This window comes from Diceros bicornis, chromosome 37, assembly GCF_020826845.1.
Source record: "Diceros bicornis minor isolate mBicDic1 chromosome 37, mDicBic1.mat.cur, whole genome shotgun sequence".
Classification (NCBI taxonomy): Eukaryota; Metazoa; Chordata; class Mammalia; order Perissodactyla; family Rhinocerotidae; genus Diceros; species Diceros bicornis.
This window is the reverse complement of record NC_080776.1, coordinates 31,949,102-31,959,845: the sequence shown is the minus strand read 5'-3', so window position 1 is coordinate 31,959,845 and position 10,744 is coordinate 31,949,102.

Sequence of the window (10,744 nt, the reverse complement as noted above, 5' to 3'; positions counted from 1 at the left end):
ATTAGGACAACACAAAGCAAGAAACAAAACACATCCTGTGTGTTTCCAGATGCATTCTGGAGGAAGGATAGCTCCAGTTGAGGGCCGCTGATGTCCTGGTCAGAGCCATCCACTATGTTCTCTTATCACGTTAAAGCTGTTTCTGTAGTTTGTAGTACCTGATGGTACAGTTTGGTGCCTTTGTCTGTTCCTCTTGGTCAGACTGCACAAGGTTTCTCACTGTTACAGGTCTTTCCAGACAGCCAGCCTTTGACTCCATTGCTCATGTCTACGTTGTTGTTCCTGCCTCGTGAATCCTCTCTTCATTCTCCAGTCTTTGGTTTTATTGTGGTGTTGTTCTGGCTCCTGGAGGGAAGTGGTCAGCTTCTTCGTGTACAGTTGATATTCCCTGATACCTGCAGTGGAGGCTGTGTCTCTTCTTCTGTCCCTTTGTCCCCACGCCATGGATTTGCCCCATGCTGCTCTCATTGCAGTTCATTTCTAAAGAGTTTGTCCTGTCAGTCTGGATTCCCTCTTTAACCTGAGAGACTTAGAAGGGCGTTGACAGATTTTCAAGTGGATAGGTTGGGGGAGGGGAGCCAATATTTTGTGATTATTTTTTACTTTTATTGCTTTAAGGCCCAGTAATATGGTCACTTATAGATTTCTGCTTTTTGGACTCTTTAGAAATTTCATTGTGGCTTAGCACACAGTCAATTGTGGTGATTGTTTCATTGTGGATTGAGGAGAATGTATCCTCTCCACTAGTTGCTTACATTGTTGTCCCTCGGGCTGAGGCTAGATCTAGCTTTTTTGTGTTTGTCAGCAGATCTATTTCCTAACTTACTGTATCACTTGACCTGTGGATTTCTAAGAGAGGTAAGGTAGGTTTCCCTGTGATTCTGGAGGTGCCTGTGTCTTCATGTTTGTCCAGTTTTGCTTTATGTTTCAAGACCATCTTGTTAGGTGCATAAGTGTTCTTGACACTTGTCAACACAGAAAACCTCTTTTTGTCCCATTTAAAGTCTTATTTCTTTATCTCCTTATTTTCAACCACATTATATCCCTTTATTTTATAACTATACTTTAACTCAACTTGAGAACCTTCCTCTTTTTATAGCGCAATTTAATCCATTTAAAATTGAAATTATTGATAAATTGGAATTTGAGTCTACCATTTAATTTAATTTTTAATTTGTTAGGCTTTCTCATGATTTTTCTATTCGTCTAGTAGGTGTCTTTCAGCTTTTAGGAACAACCATTTCTGTCTGTCTTTCTGTCAATTCTTAGAGTTGATCAGATCCTGTGTTCTACACTCCCAGCTCCTCACCTTCCACTCCCCAGCTTGAGACTGTCTGATCTTAGTTCTGTGTTCTTATTTTCCCCGTCAAGTAGCCATGATTGGATGTAAGTATACATTTTATTGGTTACTTTGTTCACCACTATTTATGGTATCAAATTTTTCCTCCTTTTTGGAAATATTTGATGCTATTTTGGAACTCATGTGACAGTAAAATTTTGAGAGGAATCGAGTCTGAGATACTCCTTAGGTGCTGATGCTGGGGAGCTAGCACCTAACCTCTTAAAGTTGCATCGGTGTGTCTGCAGAGTCAGGATGAGGTCAGAGATGTTTAAAACCATGGAATTGAATGAGGTTTCCTGGAGACACTGTAGCCATAGAAGGGACCACGGCCCAGCCTAGGATCAGGCAGTGTTTGCAGAGGTGCAGCTGAAGAGGGTCCAGGAAAGGGGACTGAAACAGTGGAGCATGGAGTCGCAGGAGCCATGAGGGGAAAAGTGTATTGGAGAAAGGAGTGGCAATCAACTGGGTCGGATACAGCTCTGATCAGAATGAAGAAAAGATGGCTCGACTCGGCCACGTGGGATCACTGGTCACCTCAGTCTCCTCGAGAGGGTGGGAATGAAGCTGGGTCTAGAGTTGGTGAATGGGGGCCGTGGGAGGGCAGTAGGGATGAGGCACTTTACTTAAGAGGTTTAGCCATGAAGGGGAGTCGTGAAAGTGGACAGTAGCCAAAAGGGAGCATGAGTCCAAAGGAGAGTTTTGTTTGTAACGTGGAGGTGAGCTAGGAGGTGTCTTGCTGCAGGGAGGACTGGATGGAAAGGAGGAACCTGAGAGCCTGGGAGGAGCGTGCTGGACCCTGAAGGGGTGCAAGGCTGAGCTCTGCTGCCTTGGGACTTGCAGAGAACATGAGGACAGATGTGCTGGTGGAAAGAGCGTCCTGTGTCTCTGCTCCTGTATTCCTGGAGCATGAGGTGGGCAGTGGCTGGGAGTGGAAGGGCGATGCAGGAGGTGTTAGGTGAGTAGCAGGGGGAGGAGGGGAGGGAGAGAGAGCGCTCCGGCTTGGTCTCCATGGCCTACACGGAGCTTCCCGCTGGGGTCCCCGGTCTTAATTTGTGTATGACAGACAGCTGCTGTCTGTCTTTGATGTCTTCCTCAAAATGTCGGCTCTGTTGATGGTTCCCAGGGCTATTATGAATTTGTTCATCACTGAAGGAATCTTTGGGTCACTTTTTAGGGATTTTATATCAAGAGTCTCTACATCTGTTTATTCAGTCCATCATCTTTACCCAATCCCTTTGTTTTTGGACAGATTCCATACAACAGAGCTGCTGGTCCAGTGGCCTGCAGGTTCCAGGTTTCAGGAGGTTTGCCCTCCAGAAAGCCGCTGCTGATTGGCATTCTCACAGGACGTGGTGTTCTGTCCCTGAGCCCACTAAACCTGTGGGTGTGACGACATTGTAAATCCTAGGGCAGTCCTGTCAGGGCCCATCGATAGCATTTCTGTGACCTGTGAGGGCGAACATTTTTCCATGATCATTATCTGTCACTTCCCTGAGTGTGCTGTCGTCTGCCTTGCTCACTGAGCTCCGAACCTTCCTGATGGAACCAGGCTGTTCACTCTCTATCCAGTGTGATTGCACCTTCCCTCAGTGTGCCCCTTGAGGACTTGCTTTAAAAATATCTGTTTTCTTCACATTCTTTGATTCTTTGTACATATAATCTAGATTTAATCTGGAGCTTTAAAAATGATTTATTGTAGAAAACCTTGAACATACACAAATTAAACAGAAAAGTGTGACAGCCCCCCATTTCCCTATTACCCAACTTCAACATTTATCAATATTCTGATAATCTTCTTTTGTCCATATTTCTACCAACTCCCTACCTTCCATTGATTATTTTTTAATTAATAGATTGTTTTTTAGGAAAGTTTCAGATGGACAGAGAAATTCAGCAGGTAGTGCAGAGCATTTCTCCCTCCTCCCCCCCAGTTTCCCCTACTGTTAACATCTTGCATGACCACCTGTGTTAGTGCAGCTCATTCCTTACAAGTGAGGAGCTGATGTTGATACAGTGTTTGTAACCAAGTCCGTGGTTTACATTAAGGTTCTCTGTCTCGCTGTCATGTACTTGGATTTTGACAAATGCATAATCTCATGTATCCACCATGACAGAGCCTACAGAAGTGTTGGATTGTCCTAAAAGTCCCTGTGCTCTGCCTCTTCATCCCTTGCCCCCCAACTCCTGGAAACACAGATCTTTATACTGTTTCTATAGTTTTGCCTCTTCTAGAATGTCATGTAACTGGAATATATGAAAACTATGGAACAGAGTATATAGCCTTTTCCAGTTGGCTTCTTTCACTTAGCAATATGTATTTAAGCATCCACTATGTCTTTTAGTGGCTTGATAGCTCATTTCTTCTTTTTTTTTCCCTTTTTGTATATTGAGTTAAAATATACATAACAAAAAGTCTGCCATCTTAACCATTTTTAAGTGTACACTTCAGTGGCGTTAAATACATTTGCACTGTTGTATAGTCATCACCATCATTCATCCCCATAACTCTTGTAAATCTGAAATTCTATACCTATTAAACAATAACTCTTCCTTCTCCCCGCCCCCCAACCCTTGGCAGCCACCATTTCACTTTCCATCTCTATGATTTTGACTACTCTCAGTACCTCGTGTTAGTGGAATCACACAGTATTTATCTTTTTGTGACTGGCTTATTTCTGTTAGCATAATGTCCCCAACGTTAATCCATGTGTAGCATATTGCAGAATTTGCTTTCTTTTTAGTGCAAAATAATATTCCATTGTATGGATATACTATATTTTGTGTATCCAATCATGCGTCAATGGACACTGGGGTTGCTTCCACTTTTTATCTACTGTGACTAATACTCCTATGAACATGGGTGTACAAATATCTCTTCAAGACTCTGCTTTCAGGTCTCTTGGGTGTATATCCAGAAGTGGAATTGCTGGTTCACATGATAATTTTAGGTTCAATTTTTTGAGGAACATCCATATTGTTTTCCATAGCAGCTGCACCATTTTACATTCCTATCAACAGTTTACAAGTGTTCCAATTTCTCCGCATCCTGGCCAACACTTGTTGTTTTCTGTCTTTTCCATAGCACTCATCTTAGTGGGTGTGACATGGTGTCTCACTGTGGTTTTGATTTGCATTTCACTAATGATTAGTGCTGTTGAGCGTCTTTTCATGTGCTTGTATGCCATTCTTCTTTGGAGAACTGTCTCTTCAAGTCCTTTGCCCATATTTGAATTGGCTTGTTTTTTAGTTGTTTAGTTTTAGGACTTCTCTGTATATTCTGGATATCAGTCTCTTGTCAGAAATATGATTTGCGAATATTTTCTCCCACTCTTGGGTTGCCTTGTTACTCTGAATAGTGCCTCTTGATGTACCAACTTATAAAATTTCCATGGAGTCCAATTTGTCCATTGTTTCTCTTTCGTTACATGTGTCATATCCAAGAAATCATTGCCAAGTCTGGTGTAGTGAAGATTTTGTCCTATGTTTTCTTCTAAGATTTCTTTTATTTTAGGTCTTACATTTACATCCTTGAGTTAAATTTTGTATCTGGTGTTGGATGAGGGCCCGACTTCATTCTTTTGCATGCAGATATCCAGTTTTCCCAGCACCATTTGTTGAAAAGAAACCTTTCTCCATTGCATGGTCTTAGCACCTTTGTCAAAAATCACTTGACCATATATGAGGGTTTGTTTCTGGGCTCGCTATTCCATGGCATTGATCTCTATGTCTGTCTTTATGCCAATACCATACTGTTGATTACTGTAGCTTTGTAGTAAGTTTTGAAATCAAGAAGTGTGACTCCTCTAGTTTTGTTCTTCTTTTTCAGGATTGTTTTGGCTATTCTGAATCCCTTGGGATTCCATGTGAATTTTAGGACGGGTTTTTCTATTTCTGCAAAAAACATCATTAGGGTTTGGATAAGGATTACATTGGATCTGTAGACTGCTTTGGGTAATATTGACACTAACAATAGTAAGCATTCCAACCCATGAACATGGGATGTGTGTTATTTATGTATGTCTTCTTTAATTTCTTTCTGAAATGTTTTGTAGTTTTTATGGTGCAAGCCTTTCACCTCCTTGGTTAAGTTAATTCCTAAACATGTTATTCTTTCTGATACTGCTATAAATGAATTGCTTTTGTAATTTCCTTTTCAGAGAGCTCACGGTTCGTGTATAGAAATGCAACTGATTTTTGTGTATTGACTTTGTATCCTGCTACTTTCCTGAATTCATCTGTTAGATCAAATGGCTTTTTTGTGGAGTCTTTTGGATTTTCTACATGTGAGATGATATCCTCTTCAAACAGAGACCATTTTACTTCTTTCTTTCCAATTTGGATGCCTTTTATTTATTTATTTTTATTCCCTCGTGGTTCTGGTTTGAACTTTCAGTACTGTGTTGAATAGAATTGGTGATGGTGGGCATCCTTTCCTTGTTCCTGACCTTAGAGGAAGATCTTTCAGTCTTCCATCACTGAGTATTATGTTTGCTGTGTGTTTTTCATATATGGCTTTTGTTATGTTCAGGCACTTTCCTCCTATTCCTTGTTTATTGAGTGTTTTATCATGAAAGTGTGTTGAATTATGTCAAATGGTTTTCTGCGTCAATTGAGATGGTCATGTTTTTTTCCCCTTCATTTTCTTAATGTGGCATATTACATTGATCGATTTTTGAATGTTGAACTCCCATTGTATATCAGGAATAAATTTCACTTGGTCGTAGTGTATAATTCTTTTAATACGCTCTTGAATTCGGTTTGCTAGTATTTTGTTGAGGATTTTTGCATCTATGTTCATCAGCGGTAATGGTCTGTAATTTTATTTTCTTTTAGTGTCCTCGTCTAGTGTTGGTATCAGGGTAATGCTGGCCTCATAAAATGAGTTTGGAAGTGTTCTCTCTTTTTCAATATTTGACAGAATGTAAGAAGGCTTGTTTTTAATACTTCTTTTTATTTTTGGTAGAATTCACCAGTGTATTCATCTGGTCCTGAGTTTTACTTTCTTGAGAGATTTTTTTTAGATTTCTTGAAATATTAATGACATATAACATATGTAAGTTTCAGATAATCAAGATGATGATTTGTGAAAGGATTACCACAATACGGTGAGTTAGCACCTCCGTTCCCTCACATAATTAACTTGTTTTTTCTAGCTATCAATTTTAAGATCTACTCTCTTAACTTTCAAGTATATAATATAGTATTGTTAATTATGGTCACCATGCTGTACACTAGATCCCCAGAACTTATTCATTTTACAGCTAGAAATTTGCGCACTTTGACTCACATCTCCCCTTTTCCCCCACCCCCGAGGCCCTGGCAAACACCATTCTAGTCTCCATTCCTTTGAGTTCGGCTTTTTTAGATTTCACATATGAGTGAGAATATATAGTATTTGTTTTTCTCTCTCTGACTTATATCACTTAGTGTAATGCCTTACGGTCCATCCATGTTGTTACAAAATGCAGGATTGCATTCTCTTGCATGGTTAAATAATATTCCATTGTATATTTCATGTATATATACATATACCTCACATTTTATCTATTTATCCATTGATGGACACATAGATTGTGTCCACATCCTCAGTTTGTGAATAATGCTGAAATGAATATGGAGGTGCAGATATCTCTTCAGAATAGTGATTTCAATTCCTTTGGATATACAACCAGAAGTGGAATTGTTCATTTATATAGTATTTCTATTTCTATTTTTTTGAGAAAATTCCATATTTTATCCATAGTGACTGTAGCAATTTGCATTCATACCAACAGTGCACAGCGTTCTCTTTTCTACACAGTCTAGCCAACACTTGTTGTCTGTTGTCTCTTTGAAAATAACCATTCTAGCAAGTGTGAGGTGATATCTCATTATGGTTTTGATTTCATTTCCTTGATGATGAGTGATTACGAGCATCTTCGCATGTACCTGTTGACAATTTTTATGTCTTCTTTGGAAAAGCATCTAATCAGGTCCTTTGACAATTTTCATACTGTTTTGTTGGTTTCTTTGCTGTCGAGTTGTAAGAGTTTCTTATATATTGTGGATATGAGCCCCTTTAGTTTACCTATTGTTTCATTTGCTGTGCAGAAGCTTTTTAGATTGATGTCATCCCACTTGTTAAGGTTTGCATTCATTGCTTGCACTTTTGATGTTATATCCAAAAAAATCATTGTCAAGCCCAGTTTCATGGGGATTTTTTCTTTATATTTTCTTACAGTTGTTTTATATTTGGTGTCTTACATTTATGTCTTTAATTCAATATGGTCTCATTTTTAGAGTGGTGTAACATAGGGGTCCAATTTCAGTTTTATGCATGTGCTTATCCAGTTTTCCCAAGACCATGTATTGTAGACGCTATCCGTTCCCCATGGAGTCTTCTTAGCTGACTAGTCAACTGTTAGCAAAGTGTATGTGTGTGGTTTTATTTCTGGGCCCTTGATTCTGTTCTATTGGTCTATGTGTCTCCTTTTATACCAGTATCATATCGTTTTTCTTACTATATGTTTGTAATAAAGTTTGAAATCAGGAATTGTGATGAATTCATCTTTTTCTTTCTCTGGGTTGCTTTGGTTATTGGAGGTCTTTGTGGATCCATATGAATATTAAGATTGTTCTATTTCTGTGAAAAATGTCACGGGAATTTTAATAGGAATTGCATGGAATCTTGAGATGGCATTGGGTAGCATGGACATTTTAACAATATTAATTCTTCTGATCCATGAACATAAGATATCTTTTCATTTCTTTGTGTCTTTGATTTCTTTCATCAATGTCTTATAGTTGTCAGTGTCTAGATCTTTCACCTTCTTGCTTAAATTTATTTATGAGTATTTTACTGTTTTTGATGTTATTGTAAATAGGATTTTTTTCTTTATATCTTTTTTAGATAGTTCATTGTTAGTGTACAGAAAGGCAACAGATTTCTATACGTTGATTTTGTCTCCTGCAGCTTGAGTGAATTGGCTTATTAGTCCTAATAGTTTAAGGGGGAGTCCTTAGGTATTTCTCTATATAAAATCATATCATCTGCAAACAGAGACCACTTTGTTTCTTCATTTCCAATTTAGATGCATTTTATTTCTTTTTCTTGCCAAATGTCTCTGGTTAAGACTTGCAGAAGCATGTTGAAGAGTGCTGTTGAGACTGGGCACGCTGGCCTTGTTCTTTGTCTTAGCAAGAAAGCTTTCATCCTTTCAGTGTTCAATATGATATTAGCTGTGGGTTTTGTCATGTAAACCTTTTATTATATTCAGGTATCTTCCTTCTATAACCTTTCTTGAGAGTTTTTATCATGAAGGGGTGTTGAATTTTGTCAAACTGCTTTTTATGCATTGATTGACATTATTTGATGATTTTTATCTTTCATTCTATTAACGTGGTGTATCACATTCATTGATTTACATCATGTTGAACTTGTCCCTGTTGATTGATCCTTTTTTGAGTTTAGATAGTTTTGTTATAATGTGTCCTGGAGAAGAAGGTTTTAGTATGAAATTTTAGGGTGACAGATCAGCTTCAGGACCTTGGATGTCTAAAACTCTCCCTAGATTTGGGAAGGTGTCAGCTGCTATTTTTTTTTAAGTCAGCTTTCTTTTCCTTTCTCCCTGTCTTCTCCTCTGGTACCTTAATAATGCTTGTCTATTTCTTTTCATGGTATCCCATAATTCACACTTTTGTCATTCCTATCCATTTCTTTTTTTCTTTTTGCTTCTTTGACTGGATGATTTCAAATGACACATCTTCTAGTTCACTAATTATTTCTTGTACATGGTTGAATCTGATTTCGAAGCTCTCTATTGAATTCTTCAGTTCAGTCATTGTGTCCTTCAACTCTAGGATTTCTATTTGTTTTTCCTTAATGATTTCTGTTTCTATGATGAACTTCTCACTTGTTCATGCACTGTTTCCTTATTTCATTTAGTAGTCTATCTGTGTTTCCTTAGAGTTTTATGAATTTCTCAAAGAAAGTTGTTCTGAAGTCTGTCACGTTTCCTATATCTCCATTTCTTGGTTGGTCGTTGGAGTTTTATTCTTTTTCTTTGGTGGTGTCATGGGTCTTTGATTATTCATGATCCTTGTGGCCTTCCATTGGTGTCTGCAAATTTGAGGAAGTAGGTATCTTTTTCACTTTTTACAGACTGGATTTAGCAAAACAAAGCCTTCACAGTCAGCCCATCTAGGGGTCCTAGGTAGGCCATCTGGTGGTGTCCAGGGCAGGCTTGATGCTGGAGTCCTTGGGCAGCCTGGTACTGGAGTGAGTGGAAAGCTTGGGTCCACGGTATTTTGTCTGGCCTTGGGCACAGCTGGAACCCTGAGTTCATGAGTAGCCTCACTGGAGCCTGATTTGGCAGGTCCTCATTGAGAGCCTGCAGCCACTGGAGTCATCCAGGGCCATGGGAGTTGGCCAGTGCTGGGATGAGCTGAGAGCCTTGGTTCACGGGACACTGCCAGGAGACTTGTGCCATGAGAGACAGCTTGTGCTGGGGTAGGCCAGAACTCTGGATTCCTGGGAGCCTGCTGGGAGCCTGGGGCCACAGGAGCTGCCTGAGGCTGCAGAAGGCAGCAGGCACTGGGTCAAGATGGAAGACTGTGTTCATGGGAACCTGCCAGTGCCTGGTGCCATGCGAGCTGCCTGGGGCTGCCTGAGTCAGCAAACACCTGGGTGAGCTGGGGGCCTGGTTTTGTGGGAGCCTGCCTGGAGCCTGGTTCCATGAGAGCTGTCTACAGCTGCTGTAAGTTGCAGGTGGTGTGGTGAGCCATGGGCCTGAGTTCTCAGCAGCCACTGGGGAGCCTGGTACCATGGAATCTACCTGGGATTGCTGGAGCCAGCCATAGGTGGAGTTAGCTGTGGTCCTGGGTTTGTGGGATCCCATTGAGTGTCCTGTTACAGAAGCTGCCTGTGGCTGTGGGTGCTGCCTGTGGCTGCCTGGAATAGGCAGGAACTTGGGTGAGCCAGGGTCTGGATTCACCAAAGCCCACCAGGAGCCTGGTGCCAAGGACACCACTTCGGGTCACACGAGCCACCTTGGGCTGTTGAAGATGGCAGCCCCTAGGCTGAGATGTGGGCCTGGGTTCCAAGGAGCCTGGTGGGAGCCTAGTTTCAAGGATGCTGCTTGGAGCCATCAGAGCTGGCATGCTCCAGGGTGAGCCAGGGTCCTGGATTTGCAGAAGCCTACGGGGAGCCTCCTAGGTCCACAGGAGTCAGCCTGGGGCTGGGGCAGGCTGGCTCAGGACTCTGTGGTGAAGTCAGGCAGAGTGGAGAAGTCCTTTCTCGTTGGGAGGTATTTGATTACTGATTCAGTCTGCTTATTTGTTACTGGTCTGTTCAAGATTTCTATTTCTTCATGATTTAGCTTTCGTAGGCCGTTTCTAGGAATTTATCTATTTTGTCTAGGTTAT